Raw genomic sequence first — 20,867 nt, 5'->3', positions numbered from 1 at the left:
GATAATTCTCTTTCACATGGGGGTGAGCTCATGGATAGTATCAAAACTAAACAAAACTTTTCAGATGAAATTTCTATAGCCCTGGGGCTAGGAATGCAAACTCAATGTTTGTGGAGACCAAGGTTGCAATGTTAATGAGCCAAGCTGCCAGGGACAAAACAATATGGAGACCCAGGGCTAAGGTCTGTGGCTACCCAGACTGCCTGTGCTCTGTGCATTGCCATGTTGGAATGTGGGTCCAAAATGTTACCAAATCTTGGAGCAAAAGGGAGTTCTTCAAGTTCAGAGGAAAAAAAAAAACAATATATATATATATATATATATATATATATATATATATATGGAAATATGTATAGTTCAAGAACAGTAAAAATTCAGATTTGGGAGGAGAAATCTCTGAATTTTTAAATGTTGGCAGCTAATTTAGAAAATATTTTTCGAACCTAGTGAAGATCAAATCAGACATCTCAGTAAGGCATGTTATATGAGCTGTGGGTAGTCAGTTTATGACTTCTGGCATTAGGTGTTTGCATAGTGTGAGTGGTTTCTTACCCAGCCCTACTTTATTGCATTCTATTGGTGTGAATTAGTGACAGGGCCTCCAGGATGTCTCTACCCTAGTTCAAGACTCTATACATCCTCATTTGTACCATTCAGTAGCCTACCAACTCTTCTCCAATTCACTGGACAAATTGTAGCCATGGTTAACCTTTCAAAATATCTTTGATGGAGTCCCATTTTCTACATGATTTTTTTCCCTTTGTGTTCAGTCTGAGTTCTATTTATTCTATCACAGAATGTAGAAACTCCATAACAGAGTGTTCAAGAGTCTATATTGTGGCTTTCTGCTAACTTTCCAACTCTACTACCACTCTAAAACTCATTTCCTTTTACTCTTTTTCCAAATTCCCAGAAATGAAGGAAAAGCTATTTTGAAAAATAAAGAAATTTTTATCATTGCTACCAAAGTGGGAGGGGGAATATCACCAAGTGATCATAAATGTTTATGATTTTCTGAAAGGTGAACAACAAGATTGAAGGAAGAAATTAGATCCTGAAGCAGGGTTTAGAGAGGACTGTAGTGAAAGGGGAAAAGGGTAGTGGAACAAAAGGAGTGCTTCAGATTCAGAGGCTATGGACCCCAATACAATTCTGAGTTCCTTTCTCTCTGATATTTAAAATTTTTTTTTTTAGTTATTGATGGACCTTTAATTTATTTGCTTGTTTGTATGTGGTGCTGGGAATTGAACCTAGTGACTCACACATATGAGGCAAGATCTCTACTGCTGAGCTACAACTCCAGCCTCTTTTCTCTCTGATTTTATAAATTGTTTTGAAGTAAAAAATAAGTTAACACACTTTGATTAAAGCCTTTTCCCACTTATTTTGGATAATAAGATAATCAGTTTTACCCTTAAATAGTCTTTTTTCTTTTTCTTAGTAATGTTCAAGATTCACTCTTACTTTAGCTTTTGCAGTCTGTAGACTTGGTACTTTTATGTATTAGGAAAAATGTTAGGAGAAAATATATAAATCATTAATATTTTCTTTAGGGTCACCCTAAATCATGTGGCTAATGGATGCTTATTAAGGTGAATCATAAAATATGTCTATTAGCATCTTCATTCAAAGTTGTTAAGATTTTTAGTTGGTGTGGTAGTGCACGCCTGTAATCCCAGCTATTTGGGAAGCTGAGGCAGAGGATCACAAGTTCAAGGCCATCCTGGGCAAGTTAGTAAGACCCTGTCTCAAAAAAATAAAAATAATAATCATGATAATTTAAAAAGGGCTGAATCTGTAGCTTAGTGGTAGAACACTCCCTGGGTTAGTCCCCAGTGCCACAAAGATGTTAGACCTGACTAACATATTATGAAAAAGTTCCAAACATTTTCTGGAGAGAGGTGCCAAGAATTTCAGATAGTTTTCTACTTTAGTTTATTTTCTCTTTGGTACTGGGGATTTAACCCAGGGGTGCTTAACCACTGAGCCACATCCCCAGTCTGTATTTAATTTTTATTTTGAGACAGGGTCTTGCTAAATGGCTTTGCCTTCTAGAATTTTTCTTGTGTTTTGTATTTATTTTTTAATTTGGGAGCTCAGTTCTGCGATTCTGCCTTTCAAAGATTATTGATAAAATAATTTCTCATAGGTTTTCAACATCATTGTCTCACTTTAGTATAGCAGAAACAGAAAGAGAACATTTGGACTCTGAAAACAAAAATATCTTACTTTTTTTACTGGATCATTTTTCTCTCTCATTCTTTTGTTGTTGTTGTTGTTGTTACCTGGGATTCAGGGGCACTTAATAATTGAGCCATATTTCCAGTCCATATTATTTTTGAATTTTTTATTTTTATTTGTTTTATTTTATTTTTTGTAGTTGTAGATGGTCAGCATGCCTTTATTTTATTTGTTTATTTTTATGTTGTGCTGAGGATCAAACCCAATGTCTCACATGTGCTAGGCAAGCGCTCTGCCACTAAGCTACAGCCCCAGCCTACTATTTTTAAATTTTGAGATGGGTCTTGTTAAGTTGCTTAGGTCCTTGATAAATTGCTGGGGTTGGCCTTGAACTTGTGATCTTCCTGTTTCAGCCTCCTGAGTTGCTGTGATTACAAGTGTGCACAATCATGCCTGGCTTTTGTATGGTTCTTTTGTGTGTGTGTCAAGGGTTGGACCTGGTGAGACTGGCTTTGAACTCTTGATCCTCTTGCCTCAGCCTCCTGAGCCACTGGGATTACAGGCATGAGCCAGCACACCTGGCTTGTATGATATTCTTAATAATTAAAGAGCCTCTTTACTCCATTAATTCCTTGTCTCTTCAGTTAAGAAGACAAGTTATACTTGTTTATATTTTGAAATATACATAGCAATACATGAGTTTTGATTACCTCTACTACAGTTTAGGAACCAGTAATTGAAGAGTCTTTTCCCCTAATTCATATAGAGTAAAATATATATATATATATATATATATATATATATATATATATTTTTTTTTTTTTTTTTTTTTTTTTTTTTAAATTTTTTTTTATTTATTTTTTTATTCTGGGCATTAAATTCAGAGGTACCTTACCACTGGGCTACATCATCCCTATTTTTTTTTTTTTTTTAAACAGGGTCTAGTTACATTTCTGAGGTTGGCCTCAAACTTGAGATCCTTCTGCCTCAGCCTCCTTAGTTGCTAGGATCGTAAATTTGTGCTACCTGCCCAGCTATGTAGAGTAAAAAAAAAATTTGAGGGGTGGATATTGAGAATTGAACACAGAGGCATCTTATAACTAAAACACGTCCCCAGTCCTTTTTATTTTTAATTTTGAGACAGAGTCTCACTAAGTTGCTTAGGGCCTTGTTAAATGGCTGAGGCTGGCTTTGAACTTGCGATACTCTTGCCTCAGTTTCCCAGGCTGCTGGGATTACAGGTGTGCTCCACAATGCCCAGCCTGCAGCATAACATTAGTAATAAACACTAGAAATATATTTCCTGTATCTGACAAGATTAGTTTTTCATTAGGTCTTACTTTGCTGGCATATGTAAATCCAAGTGGGCATATCTATCAGAAACAAAATCAAATTAGAGAGTGAACAATTGAATTCATGTATTAAATAGTTACTTTACTTGCCCTACCCATTTACTTTTTATTTATTACTATTATTATTACTATTTGATTTTTTTTTTTTTTTTGAAATGGAATCTTACTATGTTGCTCAGGCAGTTGTCAAATTTATGGTTTCAGTGATCCTCCTGCCTCAGCCTTGCACATAGCCGAGACCACAGGCCCACACCCATACCAGGCAATTCATTCACTTTGTGTTATTTATACACTGTTATACTGTTTTACAGTAAGCTGTTAGAAGTAATTATTTTTATTTGAAGGGTGAACTATTAAGTACCCATGTAACCAAAAGCTGGGTCCTCATCCTTGACACCAACCAACAGTGAAGACATGGTCTTGAGAAAAAGAAAAATGTTTTATTGCTTTGCTAGCAAAGGAGAAACACAGGGGACTCCTGTCCAGAGCCTGCGACTCTGCCCATCATGGGGAGCAGGGGGTTTTAAAAGAGGTGATTCAGAGAAAATTAGATTAGGAAGGAGAAGATGAGGGAGGAGAAGGTTAGTGAAAAAGTTAGGGAGAAGATGAGGAAGGAGAAGGTCAGGGAGGAGAAGGTTAGGAAAAGGAAAAAACATGTACATTTCAAAGTGACAAGGGATATAGTCAAAGCATCAAGTGAACCCCTGTTACACCCATTTAAAAATTTAGTTTCTGTGTACACAGTATGCTTACATTCTTTTTTGAGATTTAGTGACACTTTCAAGGTTCACTGAAAGAAATAAACATTTCCCACAGGTTCCTTGGGAACAATGTTGCTTTATGTAACAAATGCATGTGTTTTTTTGCAATACTTACTTTTGCTTAACTTTTTTTCTTTCCTCCTTCTCCAAAAGCCCTGCTCTTCCTCCTCTTCCTTCCACTAGAGATTGAATTCAGAGGCATTGTACTCCTGAGCTGTATCCCAGACCGTTTGTTTGTTTTTTGAGAAGGGGGATTGCTAAATTGCCCAGCTGGCCTTAAATTTGCAATCCTCCCACCTCAGCCTCTTGAGTTGCTAATATTACAGGCATGTGCCACCACACCTGGCCTTACTTTTATTCTTCTTTTAATTTACTTGTAGATTTATATATACTCTAACTAATAATCCTTTTCATGGGGATTATGAACATGTTACTGCTATTGGGTAATGCTGTATTTATTTAAATATCTACTGTGAGTTAATGAAATATCATTTGTGGCTCTAAACATCACTAGATAAAGACTAAATATACTGCATTCATATAATTTCTTGATGAGACTAAAGTAGATTTTTTTTAAGCTCATTTTTGGAGATTAGGAGGAAAATTTACTTGGAGCTGCGAGTTACATTTTTGTAATAAACATTGAATCCTAGTTAGTTATAATAGATTTTTTTCATTCATTATTTATTAAGAGCTATGATTTGTCTCTTAAGCATATGCAAATCTTAAGCAATCATTTCAAGAAGAAAGGATTGTAACACTTGTGTGTTAAATACTTTTGAATATTGTTTTTAATTTTTTAAAAAATTTTTTATCCAAAACGTGTTTATTGGTATGGTTTCTCATTCATCTTGATTCAGATTGCTTTTTGTGCTACTTCCTCCTGAAGGAACATTCTTCTGTAAACCTTGCTTTTCCACCTGTAGGCTGGCAGAGGACAGCCAACACACAAATCTACTTTTGTGCAGAACTAAAAACTGTGGTGATTTTATAGCATCCTGGGCTTTTCACATCCGTGAAATAGGAATTGCGGCTCTGTACCAAGTGCTTCTTCTTCTGCTTCCTCCTCTTCTCTTCTGGAGAGGTGAAAGGGATTATTTTCCCAAACCATGTTCTTGTGGGGAGTGTCACTGCCAGAAAGGTGTCACTGCCAGAAAGTTGAACACTGTTTTTGTTTGTTTGTTTTGTACCAGAAATTGAACCCAGGGGTGCTTAAACATTGAGTCACATCCCAACCCTTTAAATTTTTTTTAAAAAATTTTGAGTCAGGATCTCACTAAGTTGCTTAGGGCCTTGCTAAATTGCTGAGGCTGGCTTTGAACTTGCAATCCTTCTATATCAACCTCCCAGGCTGCGGGGATTACAGGCATGTGCCACCACGTCCAGCTTCTGTAAGATGAACTATAATGTTTCTTTCAATATGATGGTTATTTTATGTTTTTAGGTGACCAAATCACAATCATGGGAACACAAATGAGTATAATTTTTCATGCATAGTTACATGAATAAAATAATTATTTTTTGTCCATCCATGTGTAGTACTGGGGATTGAACCCAGGGATTCTGTACCACTCAGCCTCTTTTATTTTTATTTTATTTTTTTGAGACAGGGTTTTACTAAGTTGTCCAGGCTGACTTTGGACTTGGGATTCTCCTGTCTCAGTCTCCCATGTTGCTGAAATTCAGGTGTGCACCACCTGAAATTGTGCAGGGTTAAGATTCCCTTTTTGAACAGTTCAGTGGACACTGCTATTGCTGAGTTCATTTCTTTCTTTCTTTTTTTTTTTTAAGTATAAATGACTGCTCAGTCTTTTTCCTGGTGCCATTGGGTTTCAGTTAAATCTTATGTACTAGGGAGCCATTTTCTATCTTTAAAGTGATTTGCTTGTCTGATCTATTTTGAATTACTTTCATGTTTGAATTTAGAAAAAACTTTCTTTAAAAAATTTTTTTTTTAGTTGTAGATGGACAAAATACCTTTATTTTACTTATTTATTTTTATGTGGTGCTGAGGTCGAACCTAGTGTCTCACACATGCTTGGGAAGTGCTCTACCACTGAGCCACAACCCAACCCCTGAAAAAATTTTCTTGTATTTCTTTTTTTTAAATTTTTTTTTATTTTTCGAGAGAATTTTAATATTTATTTTTTAGTTTTCGGCGGACACAACATCTTTGTTTGTATGTGGTGCTGAGGATCGAACCCGGGCCGCACGCATGCCAGGCGAGCGTGCTACCGCTTGACCACATCCCCAGCCCCTCTTGTATTTCTTATTACCAAGATCTGAGAGAATGTTTCCAAGTACAGACAAAATTCTAATCATGTATATTTGTAAAAATGAATAGGAAAATCACCAATTGTCTTATTACCCTACTATAATTGTGGTTGTTTTTGTTAACTTCCTTATATGTAGGCTTTCATATTAGATACCTATACTCTTCTTTTTAAAAAAAATTTTTGTTGTAGTTGGACACAATACCTTTATTTTATTTACTTACTTTTTTTATGTGGTGCTGAGGATCGAACCCAGGGCCTCGTTCATGCTAGGTGAGCTCTCTAGGCGAGCGCTGTACCGCTGAGCCACAACCCCAGCCCCCTAGATACCTATACTCTTAATTAGATAAATATTTCCTGGTTGAGTTTTTGTTTGTTTTTTTGGTACTGGGGATTGAACTTGGGGAGCTTTATCATTGAGCTATATCCCCAGCCCTTTTTATTTGGAGACTGAGACTCACTGAGTGCAAATTGCTTAGGGCCTTGCTAAATTGCTGAGCCTGGCCTTGAACTTGCAATTATTCTGCCTCAGCCTCCAGAGTTCTGAAATTACAGGCATGCACCACCCTGCCTGGCTTCCCAGTTGAGATTTTAATGGGTGTCTCTTTCAATTTACAAATTTGGAGTAAAATTGCATATCTATAGCATCATATTCCCTTTTAGGAATATGATATTTACTTTTTAAAGTCTTCTATGGAGTTTAAAATTTTCTTAATATAGGCTTTATAAATTTATTTAATTTGATCTGGGTAAGAATAGGATAGCTTTAGATCTATTGTTATTCAGAGAGAGACTAGGATTTTCCCAATTTTAAATTCTAACAGGTTATTGATAATATGTAGGAAAGATACTGATTTCTTACTGATTTTAATAGTTTTAAAAATAATTCTCCAGTGACTTATGTGTCATCTGACAATGAAAATAATGTTTCTTTTCCAACACTTATGGCTTCATTTTGGTCATATTGTATTATTTATACTTGCAGAACAGATTGTACACTGCAGCAGAAATTGCATTTAATCTTGTTTTGCAGCATCCCTTTTATGCTCACAATGTTCTGTAAGTACACAGGACAGTCTTATTTTCTTCATTTTGCATAGAGATAAGTAAAATAAATGAATAAACTTAGCCTCAAGATAAAATTTGATGTGTTCAAATTTGAAGTAAAACTAGAACAAGAACCCAGGTCTTCAAACCACTATTGTCCATATTTCTTTATGTGATGTATTTCTCTAAAAAGCAAATTTGGGAGGTGGGCTCGGTACAGGAGATTGAATTTAGGGCACTCCACCACTGAGCCACATTCCCAGCCCTATTTTGTATTTTATTTAAAGACAGGGTCTCACTGAGTTGTTTAGTGCCTTACCAAGTTGCTGAGGCTGGCTTTGAACTTGGGATCCTCGTGCCTCAGCCTCCCAAGCCACTAGGATTACAGTGTGCACCACTGTGCCCAGCTAAAGTGTAAATTTTACTTGAAGTTTAATTATGTAAATAATCTCATGAATTATATCTCAAACTCAAAACTAAGCTCATTATTTTTCACCCTCCATATTAGTTGCTGTATCTGAATTTTTTGTTTTAGTATATGGCTTCACCATCCTTTTGGCTTAGGTCATAAACCTAAAGGCTTTTAAACATTCCTCTGATTCCTCAATACCTAAACTGAATGGGTAATTACATCAGTTTATTCTACCTTTGAAAATCCAATTGGCTTACCTCTGCATCCTCTGCCCTTCTTGCCCATCACCACCATCTTTATTCAAGCTAATAGAATTCCTCTCTTTGTCTCTGATCTTGCCCTCTGTCAACTTGCCTTCCACCTTGCCAAAGTGATCTTATAAAATGCAATTCCAACTCATTAGTCTCTGGTTAAAGTCCTTTAATGATTCCCCATTATTTCAGGATATAATTCAGGAGGCTACTTAGTGCTTGTGTGTGTGTGTGTGTGTGTGTACATACATACATAAATACATACATATTTCTATTTTGGTACCAATATCATGCTGTTTTTGTTACTACAGCTCTGTAATATACTTTCAGATCAGGTATTATGATGCCTCCTGCTTCACTATTCTTGCTTAGTATTGCTTTGGCTATTCTGGAAGACCACAGACTTTGAAACTAAAAGGTTTACTACCATATGTGCTCAGTTTATCTGTAACTGAAGGTGAAAATATGCCATTCAGCAGATCTCTCTCTCTCTCTCTCTCTCTCTCTCTCTCTCTCTCTGTGTGTGTGTGTCTGTGTGTGTGTGTGTATGTCACACACACATATATACTACAAGGGATTGATCCTAGGAGCATTTTACCACTGAGCTACATCCCCAAACCCTTTTAATGTTTTATTTTGAGACATCACTAAACTGCTCAGGTTTTTGCTAAATTGTTGAGTCTGCCCTTGAATTTAATGCTCCTCCTGTCTCAGCCTCCCAAGTTGGAATTGCAGATGTGAGCTTCCACACCTGATCATACAATGCTCTTGCCTTAAAAAGATGTACTTTTTTGAGTCTGATTTATTTCTCTCAGTTTTATGTTTGTGCATAACTTAGTTGCTATGTCAATGATTGATCAGAGGTTGTGCCCTTATAATCTGAGCCAATAAGTCTTTCACCATTCTCAAAGGATCTTTTGGTAGGTTGAAGAACACATGCAAAGCTCGAGCAGTTTAAAAGTCTGCCCTGTCTTCTAATTTCTCCCATATTCCTGTGCCTGTGCACAGCCTCTCCACCAACTAGGATGTATGGACAGCTTAGCACCCTTGATTTCCCCTATGCATGGAAGGCAGCCAGCCAGGATTGTGAGCAGAGTTCATGCAGTATCTTGGTGCATCTCTCATTTGCAGGATCTCCCTGTTACTTTTCTGTTTATGTTGCTGATTGATTGCTTGTCTTAACTGGGATGGCTAATTGAGACTTGATACTGATGTTGCTACTCTTCTGGAGTTGCTGCTGGATGGCATATTTTCACCTTCAGTTACAGGTAAACTGAGCACATATGGTAGTAAAGCTTCTAGTTTCAAAGTCTGTGGTCTTCCAGAACACCCAAAGCAATACTAAGCAAGAATAGTGAAGCAGGAGGCATCATAATACCTGATCTGAAAGTATACTACTGAGCTGTAGTAACAAAAAAAGCATAATATTGGAACCAAAATAGACATGAAAACCAGTGGAATAGAATAGAAGACACAGAAACAACCCCAACAAATCTATAGCCATCTTATATTTGACAAAGTTGCTAAAAAGATATCTTGGAGAAAAGGCAGTCTTTTTTAACAAATGATTTTGGTAAAACTGGATAGCTATATGTGGAAAAATTAAGTTAGACCCCTCTCTTTCAACCTGCACAAAACCCAGATTGAAATGGATCGAAGACTTAGGAATTAGACCAGAAACCTTACAACTTCTAGAAGAAAACAGGATCAATACTCTATCATATAGGTGCTGGCACAGACTTCCTTAACAAGGCCTCCAAAGCATAAGAAATAAAACCAAGAATCAAATAAGTGAGATGACATTAAACTAAAAAGCTTCTGCACAGCTGAGGAAACAATTAAGAGTGTGAAGATAGAGCCTACAAAATGGGAGAAAATCTTGACCAGTTACTTCTCCAATAGGGGATTAATATCTAGAATATACAAAGAACTAAAAAAACTTAATACCGAAAGAAAAATAACAACAACAACAACAATAACCCAAATAACCCAATCAATAAATGGGCAAAAGAACTAAACAGAAACTTCTCAATAGAAGAAACACACAGAGGCCAATAGATATATGAAAAAATGTTCAAAATCTCTAGTAGTCAGAGAAATGCAAATCAAACTACATTGAGATTTCATCTTACTCCATTCAGAATGGCAGTTATCAAGAATACAAACAACAATAAATGCTGGCCAGGTCGTGGGGTGAAAGGAACACTTGTACATTTGTAACAGGGGTTCACTTGATGCTTTGACTATATCCCTGTCACTTTGAAACATACATGTTTTTTTTTTCTTTTTCCCAACCTTCTCCCTACCTGATCTTTCTGATCTTATCCTTCCTGATCTTCTTTTCCCTTCTCCCTCATCTTCTTTTCCCTGATCTTCTCCTTTCTGATCTCTCCTCCCTAATCTCATTTTCTCTGAATCACCTCTATAAAAGCCCCCTGTTTCTGATGATGAATCTCAGCCTTTGGGACTGAAGTCCTCTGTTTCTTCTTTGCTAGTAAAGCGATAAACTGTCATTTTAATTTTTCTGAAAACCGTGTCCTCGTTATTGGATTGGCATCGGAGACAAGGACCGAGCTTTCGGCAACACATTGTTGATGGGACTGCAGACTACTACAACCACTCTGGAAAGTGGTTTAGAGATTCCTCAGAACTAGAAATGAAACCACCTTATCACCCAACTATCCCACTCCTGGGTGTTTTTCTAAAAGATCTAAAATCAGTTTAATACAGCGACATACCCACATCAATGTTAATGGCAGCATAATTCACAACAGCTAAATTATGGAATAACCCAGATGATCATCAATAGATGCATGGATTAAGAAATTGTGGTTTATATATATACAATGGAGTCCTTCTCAGCTATTAAAATAATGAAATTATGGCATTTGGCAGTAAATAGATGGAAATGGAGAATATCATTAGCCAAACTCAGTAACTCAAAGATTGAATGTATTCTCTCATGCAGAAGCTAGAGTAAAATAAAGGAAAGAGGGAGAGAATGATAAGATTACATAAAGAGCCAATCATATACAATTAATAGACAAGTGAAAGGAAGTCTAGTTAAAGGAAGGAGAACTTGGGGGGTGGGCAGGAGGGAAAGGGAAAGAGAAAAGAGGTGATCATAAACTGAAATCGATTTCCATGAATGTCTAAGTTTGTTGGGATGAACCCAAGTACTAAGTTTTAACCATAAAGATCTAATAAAAAAAACAAAACAAAGTCTGAGGTCTTGGAAGAACCATTGTACTGATCACCTGGGAGAGATGGGAGAGGCTCCAAAGAGGAATGCCACAAACTAACATTGTTCTTGCTTGAATTCCAAAAGTTTTTCATAAGTAAGTACTTCTTCCTCTTGTTCTCCTCCTCTTCCTCTTCCTTTTTTCTTAGAAAAAGGAAAAAGGAGGTTTATTGCTTTGCTAGCAAAGGAGAAACACAGGGGACTCCTGTCCCAGAGGCTGTGATTCTGACCATTGGCAGGAACTGGGAGTTTTTAAGGAGATGATTCAAAGGCCACATTCCATGTGTTGTAATTTACTTATTAATTTAGCAGATCGTCACTTCTGAGATCTGGTACTATCCCCAAAGTACGGATTACTTCATTCCTATGGTGGATGTGTACTAAAGGACAGATATAGCTGCCTAAAATGGGGAAGAGAGGTAATCCTTTTTCCCCTGAGATTAAGGAGGGGAAGAGATTTGGAAGTAGCAGGGAGAGAGGAAGAGAAAGAAACATGTCCATTTTAAAAATAAGTTGCAGTGGCAGAGTAGCAAGGGCTATGTTTAAATTTGTTTTAATTGAACATGAACACATTACCTTTGTTTTACTAGTTTATTTATTTTATGTGGTGCTGAGGATTGAACCCAGTGCCTCATGTGTATAAGGCAAGTGCTCTACCACTGAGCCACAACCCTAGCCCAGCAAAGGATATATTCAAAGCATAAAGTTGGCCACTGTCACATTTCCCCACTGTCAATTTCTATATTCCATTTCTATCAAAAAATGGGTGATGACATCACCAAATTGCTTCCTGCTGAAAGAGGGCAAAGTTGGGGGAAGTAACCCAAAGACCTTGTTCTCTATCAGGTTGGGCTTGGACAATTAAGGGTATTCAGCATCAGAGCAATCCAGAGGCACACAGTGGCAGATGGCAGGTGACTGGACAAGGTGTTCATAGTGCAGAGATCATGCTAAGACAACAAAAAATGAGACAGCAAAGCATTGCTTTTTTGTAAATAATTAGCACAAAAGCAATTAGTATTTTAGTCAGTCTCTGAAAATCATGAAGGCAGTAACTCAATCATATCAGTGAAAAACAGATCAAGTTTATCAATGTAGGAGGATAGGAAGATTTGTAGGTCTATGAGAGCAGGCTCAAATTAACTCAGAACAAACTTGCAACTCTAGAGTCCTTTGTGATCATCATTATTAGACATTCCCTCAGAAGAACTCTTCCTTTATAGCCTCCAGCTTTATTTCTTTTGGTAGGGCTGACAAATGTACATCTTTAAGTTACATTAAAAAAAAAAAAACATTGTTTTTTCCTTGTAAATGTCCATGTAGGATTGTGTTTAGGCTATACTCTCCTTCCAGGTGTTTGAGACCAAGTTAGTCAAAACTGACCTGTTACTGTCTACTCTTAAAAGTCAGTTGAGATTCCTTAGAGATCACTTAGGGGTGTGTGCAAAGCCTCGTGGCTCCTTTAGCTTTCCTTTACCAGTGGTGTCATCTGACAGGATGGGTTAGAGTCTTGTTGATCATATGTGGCTTCTCTTGGAAGCATCAGGGATATTTCCATCTCTGATGACCCTCCTCTTTGTAGAATGTGCACTGGCTGGCTTCCTGTTCTCTACAGTCCTCTTGAGCTCCCTGATAGGCAGATCAGGTGACTTTCCAGAGTTGCATGGCCCAGAGAGGGATCCCATCATTCTCTGTGTCCTGACTGAGCTTAGAGGGCAATGGACAAAACTTTGGCTGCTTTTTCCCTGGCCCTTTTACTTCCTTGACTTTGGTCTCCAAGTTTTTGGTTTTAAATATTCATCAGGCCATTTTCACCAGTCTTAAAGTGGAAGTAACAGGTAATAACTTCACTATATATAGTTCTACAATGCCGGGTGTGTTGGCACATGCCTGTAATCTCAGCAGCTCAAGAGGCTGAGGCAGGAGGATCACAAGTTCAAAGCCATCCTCAGCAATAGCAAGTTGCTAAGCATTTCAGTAATACCCTGTCTCTAAATAAAATACAAAATAGGGCTAAAGATGTGGTTCAGTGGTTGAGTACCCTGAAGTCAATCCCTGGTACCACCCCTCAAAAAATGTATAGTTCTGCAGTTACCCCTTTCATTTAATTGGGGTTAGTATTAGTCCTGGAAGCCAGCATTATATACTCTCTGTCCTATAGATGATGGCTTATTGTCTCAAATTAACTCAGGCTGTTTTATCATAAACAGTACCTCTGTAAAACACTAACAGAAAACTGTTATAAAGTTTACAAGGAAAACACAAAATGAAATTAACAGAGCAAAAGCATATTCAATTTGTATAATAGGTATGAACCAAGAAAAGTAATTTTTATAATCTTAAACCTTTACTTAGTTATGTATTATATCCCCTGTTTATTTAGAGATCACAGTAATCTTTACAACAACAATTGATCTTTTGAGCACAATTTTAAGTGAACTAAACTCTAGCCTATTTTGGAGCCATTCCAACATGAAGTAAGGTGAGAGGCAGAGCCTTATCTCAGGTAAGGTGGGGCTTTTGACAAATAACACAATACATTACATCTGAAACATGAATCAAACAAAGATTAGGAGAGTTTTTAACTTTCTTTTTGTGGAAAAAGTGGCAAAATGTTTCCATGTTTACAATGTCACCTTTAAACAGATCAGGCTCTCCTATTACTCTCCAAAAATACATTTAAATTCCAACTCCAGTGTGAAGAGTAACACAAAATCATATACGTAACTTATTGACAACAGGTTACTTTATCCAGCTATAAAACATCAAATGACATGAATAAATACCAACAAATTTGTTATTTCTATATAAATCTAAAACTATTGCTATGAATAATTTTAGTTTGGAGAACACCAGCTTGGCAAAGTGCTCTCCCTAAGCTTTACATTTAACTAAGTTTAACTTAAAAATACCATTTAGAAACAATAGTGTATGGTAACTGTAATCATAGGTCTGCATGGATTAGCAGTGCTAGCAAAAGTCCAGAGGCTGTGATTCTCAAAGAAGTACTTCTTTTTTTTTTCTTATTTTTTTTTTTTGTAGTTGTAGATAGACACACAATATCTTTATTTATTTGCATGTGGTGCCGAGGATTGAACCCAGTGCCTCACATGTGAGGCAATCACTTTACCACTACCCAGCCCACAGAAATACTTCTTAATATGTTATTTGCCTTTGGTTGATTTCCAGATCTCTAAAATGATCATTTTTAACAATTTTATCTAACTTTATAGTTATTTGATAGAGAAAAGGATTTGAAGTCCTGAATTTGAAGTTCTGCTTCTTGAGACTACACAATGGTTGTTATTTGTACTTTTCCTAAAAACTTGTTCATTTGAATATCTTTTATATCACTTCATTTTGTGATTTGCAAGGTTTAGTGTTTTGCCTAGAATCACTATGTATTTCCTTGAGATTAAATTTAAGCATCATCTACTTCAGTAGGCAACTGTGACCTTTCAAATTTGGCTTAGGTACTCCTCCCTTGTTTTTTCATGGAATTTACTTATAGTCTGGTACCGTGATTGTCTATATGCCTGCCTAATTGCTAATGTAGTCTGAGAGCTCCTAGAGAGTAAGGACTATTCTCTTTTATACATCCTTGGTGCTTAGCATATATGTGTTTAATTGAATCAAAATATTATAAACTGCAAGGAGTTCAGTCAATTTTTAAAAAATTTCTGTAAATACATTCCATTTTATAATATATTGTTTGAAATGAGTGGGTTATTTAGTGGCACTTAAAAACCTATTTATTTTAGAATTTATTAAGTAGTAAAATTCTTTTTTAGTGGAATGACCTTTCAGGTTAATATTACTATGTAATGTCATCATGACCTATAGGCTGCTAAATTGGTAAATTTGTTGATCTTTTAGCAGTGCTTGACAGAATTTACCATTCTTTCCTTCTTGATATATTTCCTTCATTTGATGTCTGCATTGTCTTGGTTTACCTCCTATTTTATGCTTAATACCTTTTCAGTCTCCTTTGCCATATCTTTTTCCCACAACTTCATAATATTAGGGCCTGGCTCAGTTCTGTGTCTTATTCTCATGACCCCAGTGATCTCATCATTTAAATGCTATCTAAATACCAATTAATCTCAAATGTATACCCACTGCCCAGATTTCTCTTCTAAATTTCAGATTCATGAGGCCAACTTCTTACTTTCATTGGGGCTTACAAAATGATACCCTGAATTCCAAAGAATGATGACTTTGAACTAAAGGAGCAATGTGCCTCTCTCTGCCACCCATCTACTGAGTATACTAATCATTACTCTTCAAAGCACAGGGAGGGGCTTCCTCTGAAGCTTCCTTCCCAGAAGGAGTACATTTGAGATGGCACTTCATTAACCAGGAAAGATTAACCTGAAGAAAGAAGAGACTCAAATTCTCCATTCCCAGGACACTCTAATACATGACCAGGCAGCTCTGAGCGACTACCTGGGAAACTTTATATACTTAATAAGACAAGCCATGCTTTGCATTCTTCTCCTTATCTCTCCTGTAGCTTCTTACAAATCTCCAGGATACTCCAAGCCCTTTCCTATCCAGTCTCTCTTCTTCTCCAGAGGTTATTTAAGCCTCAGCCATCTGGACCTCAAGGGAGTCTAATACGTTGTGTTTGAGTTCCATGCTGTGATTTTCCTTTCATACACTTTAATCAATTTATTATGTCTTTTTTTCTCTCATTAATCTGCCAGTACATTGTCAGTTCATTTCAGTGAACCTTCAAAGGGCAGAGGGGAAATTTCTCTTTGTCCCCACTTGACATTTCTGCTTTGATGTCTCTACTTAGATCTCAAAGTCAACATGTCCAAAATAAAGCCTTTATTTCCACACTTCCCCCAATTTCTCACCTACCATCATCCAAACTAGTCTCTGAGTTTGTTACAACTCCACTCACCCAGTTGCTCAAGCTATTGAAATTATCCTTAACTTTATTTCCCAAAGCATTGGGAAATCTTGTTTTATCTTCCCCTCCTAATATCCAGAATTAGACCATTTATCTTTTCTGCTACCATCCTGGTATAAGCTACCACCAGTGTTCACTAGGATCACTTTTGTAATGATCTTGCTTTCACTCCTGCCTTCTTATAGCTTGGCCCCTTAAAAATACAAGTCATATTGTGTTACTTCTTAACTCAAAGTAAAAGCCAAAGTGTTACAGCTCTACACACTGTTCAATCAACTCTCTTCCCCACCCTTTTTACTCTCCTGACTTCACTTCCTATTTCATAACCATCTAGACACAATAACCTTCCTTGCTATTTGTCACATGTCAGACAAACGCTCTTGCCTTGGGGTCACTGAGTTGACTGGTCTTCCATCTAGATTGTTCTTATTCTACATGTGGCTATCTCCCTTAGGTCTTTCATGTCATTGCTCACATAATGTATTCTTAATGAAACCTTACTGACCACCTTATTCAGTGTTTCAAACCACCTGGCTTTTACCTGGCAGCCTCATTCACTCCTGGACACCACTGATTCCTCTTGTTCCACTCTTCTCTCTCTCTCTCTTTCTTTCTTTGTACTGTGGCTTGAACCTAGAGTGCTTAACTATTGAGCCACATTCCCAGCCCTTTCTATTCTTTATCTTGAGATAGGGTGTTGCTGATTTGCTTAGGGCCTCTTTAAGTTGCTAAGGTTGGCTTTGAACTTGAGATACTCTACTTCACTGGGATTACAGGCTTGAGCCACCATGCCCAGCTGTACTTTGCCTTTTCTATTACTACTATTCACCTTATAACATGTTCTGTGTATTTTTTACTTATCTATTATAGTCATCCTTTAGTGTTTTCTTTTACCCTGCTTAGTCTGTTAGGAAAGGGATCTTTTTTTGTTTGTTATTATGCCCAAAGCAAGTAGAATATCATGGTCATAAAGAAAGTGTGTAAATAAATATTTGCTAAGTGAATGATTGGATATCTGATTATCCAGAAAAATTTTAAATTCACAAATTTTCTCTAGAATTTTATTAGACAAAGATTTTATTTTGTTTGAAAGTTTTTGAAAAATTAAAAAATGCCAGTGTTCCTTTATATTCTTTAATTGATGAATTAGGATCCATGAAAACATCTTAGCATTTACATAAAAATTTAATAAGTATCATTCAAATAACCTCTTCAGGGCAGTCTTTTTAATAAAACTGGCATTTCTGTAGAAATGGAATTTTTCTATAATGATATGCAGTATAGTAGAATTTAGTGCATACTTTAGATTTAAAAATAACCATGTAACAGTGTGTTGAGTGGGGCCTTTTTATCTTGTTCCAGAATTACAGTTGAAACCCTAAGCTGAAGACAAAAGTCTCTAAGTAACTAATTTTCTATATTTGGGTTTCTATGAATAATCTACAAGCCACTAGGGCCAGAAACTTGCTTGCAGAAACTGCCCCTAGGAACCATTCCTGTAGAACTGTAATCCCCCATCCCATCCCAATAGGAGCATAGGTCTCACCAGAGGGGGATTCACGGTTCTTAATGACTAACTATTTCCTCCCTTCTAAAGCCTACTTTTATTCTTCAAATAACCACTTGTGAAGAGTATGGGGTGCCTGCAGGTATGGAGTATGAGTAGCCATTTCACTGCTTCCTTGGATATTTGCTTAGCTATGGATTTATTGATTTGCTCTTTTCTGCCTGAGCAGAGGTAGAGTTGAGAGCAATGGTGGGGCTAAAGGTGAGGGGAAAGGATACTGTTTAATCTGTTTTACTGGCTGCTTCATAGAGGAGCTAGGCTTGACCTGTGTTTTCCTATGTCTCGCTCAAGAATGCTGGTAGCCAGATAAAGGGACTTCAGCAGTGGTAGAGGGAGAATGCTGACTGCCTGAATAAGGTAAAATGTACCAGGGTAGTTCTCCTTGCAGGAGCCTTGGAAGAACCCCACAATCACCCTGAGGAAGCTAGCAGTTATGTGTTTGCCCCATGAAAGGATTTGGATACCCAGTTAGTGTCAGCCAGAGAAGCAATGGCAAACAAAGAGGACTATGATTTTATCCGGCTAAGGCCAGAGAAGACCCTCCCTCCTTCTAATTCTCAAGTCATGGGCTCCCAGAATTAGTGAAGGGTAAGCAATTTTTCTGAATAAGACCATGTTGCATTTCTCCATTCCAAGCTGCTAAGTATGTGGGTTAAACCATAGAGAGAAAAGTATTTTGAATTTGAGACTGAAGTCTTTTAAGTATTAAAAATAATAATATAATTGGGTCTTAATATCTGAAGGATAGAGTTCTAATAACTGGAAACATCTAAAAAGTTATGAATGGGACCATGTTGTTTAAAGATTCCCAATATATATTAGTTAGGTTTTTGCTGATCAATAAACTATTACAAACCCAGTGACTTGAAACAACAACTATTTATTATTTCTTAGAAGCCTACCTCCTGCCCCCATCTTTTGGGTGCTGGGGATTGAACCTAGGGGCACATTACCATTGAGCTACATTCCCATCCCCCCCTTTTTTTCCCCTTGAGACAGGGCCTTGTAATGTTGCCTATGCTGCATCAAATTTGCAGACCTTCTGCCTCAGCCTTCTGAGTTGCTGAGATTATAGGTATGTGCCATAGCACCTGGCAGAAGTGTACACATTGGTTGGATAGTTTTGCTGATCTGTAGCAGACTCAGTTGATATCTGCTGGGATTGTTTATGTATTTGCAGTGAACTGAGGGTTGGCATGGGGTGGCTGGTCTGGGATAGCCTCATTTGGCATGGTTCTGCTTGGTTTTACCTTCTGGCCTGCTATCCTGAGCCTGCTGTCATTGTGGTGGCAAGGGTTCAAAGGGAGGAACTCTCTTAGACCTTTACTTGAGCTTTTCACAGAGGCCAGTCTCTAAGTTAGTAATGGGAAGGCAATGCCAAAAGTCGTGGAGTCCCTTGCTTCATAGGGAGGCATGAAAATTAGGATCACTAACTCAATGTGCCACACTTACCAGGTGGGAAAGGACATTCCCTACATGAAAGTTAAGGACAGTTATTAGAAAAGATAAAACCATTTTGTGTTTGTATTCTGAGGAGTAGAGACCCTTTAGTATATAGGTTGCAATTGATTTGGACTATATAGGTTTCTAAGACAGAAATAACTTATTTTTATATTCTTTCTCAATATATGAGTTTAACAAGTTGATTTTTGAAGCATCTTCATTTTTAAATTTAGGAGGTCATGCTAAATATGAATATATATAATCTACTTATTATTTAAGAGGTAATACCTAAAATTGTTATATCTAGAGAAAGCTGTAGACACAAAATTCATGGCATTTGGAATTGAATTCCAAGAGAAATAACAAGGAAAATGGCAAGTGATTGCTTCTGGAGAGGCTGACCATAGTATGTGGAAAGATGAGAAAGGGGTTGGTGACTTTTGTTATGTAGGTACATTTGTGTGTATATTAATTTTTAAAGTATGTGATGTATTACTTTGGTTAAAATGAGTAATAATTTTTAAAGGACAAAATCCATTTTTAAAACACTATGCTGTTGTTTGCACATGATGTTTCATTTGATTTAACCTTCACAGTATCTTCATGAGTGCCTTTATTATTTCTACTTTAGATGAGGCATGTAGGCTTAGAGAAATTAAATGACTTGTTCAAAATTTCATAATCTTTATGTTCAAGTCAGGGTCAAGATTAGAAAAAGGCATGTATGCTTCTGAAGACTATCAGTTTAACTCCTAACTTTTAATTTGATATTCCAGTATTCATTGACTGAGTCAATAATCATTGACTGATTTTAATCTGCTCCATAGAGCTATTGTGCAACCAACAGAAACAATGGAACTGAAATATATGTGTATATATATATAAAAATATATATGAAATATATATGTATAAATATATGAAATATATCTGTATATATACACATATATATGTACATATATATATATGAAATTTCATACAATATAAGTGTAAGGAGAAATATATATATACAAATATATGTAAAGAAATATATTTATATTTATAATCAAAATGCAGTTGCTTCATATCAACATCTAGTCTTGAAATGGAAAAATAGCAGTTGGGCAAATTTTCCAGTGAGAATATGATGATGAATATTCAGTATGATTCAATTTCCCTAAGGAAAATTATTTTTATTTAATCTTGTTAAGTATTATATTAGATACTTAGATTTCAGATGCTGGATTGAAGGAGCATATATAGTTTTTTTAAAAGTATACTTGTAGTATTAGAAAAGCATTTATTAATAAAATTGACTAAAAAGAACTGATCTGTTTTCACAAGTTTTCCAAGTTACCAATTTCCAGCTGTATTATCCTACTTTAGGTGTTAATTTTGACATAAACTTCATATACTAATTGCCTTTAACAGATGCCATAGATATT

At 36.5% G+C, this 20,867-nt stretch overlaps 1 protein-coding gene and 1 pseudogene across 8 annotated transcripts in view; one reads left to right on the top strand and one right to left on the bottom strand.

Annotated features, from left to right (window-relative positions):
* The window catches only part of Atg10 (autophagy related 10), a 304,230-nt gene that overhangs the window by 26,247 nt on the left and 257,116 nt on the right, over window positions 1-20,867 (top strand). The gene's annotated exons all lie outside the window — the stretch shown is intronic.
* On the bottom strand, window positions 5,168-8,320 carry LOC114086375 (small ribosomal subunit protein eS27-like; annotated as a pseudogene).

Source organism: Marmota flaviventris, chromosome 5 (genome assembly GCF_047511675.1).
Source record: "Marmota flaviventris isolate mMarFla1 chromosome 5, mMarFla1.hap1, whole genome shotgun sequence".
Classification (NCBI taxonomy): Eukaryota; Metazoa; Chordata; class Mammalia; order Rodentia; family Sciuridae; genus Marmota; species Marmota flaviventris.
Note: the sequence above shows the minus strand (reverse complement) of the source record. Positions and strands in the feature narration are given on the sequence as shown.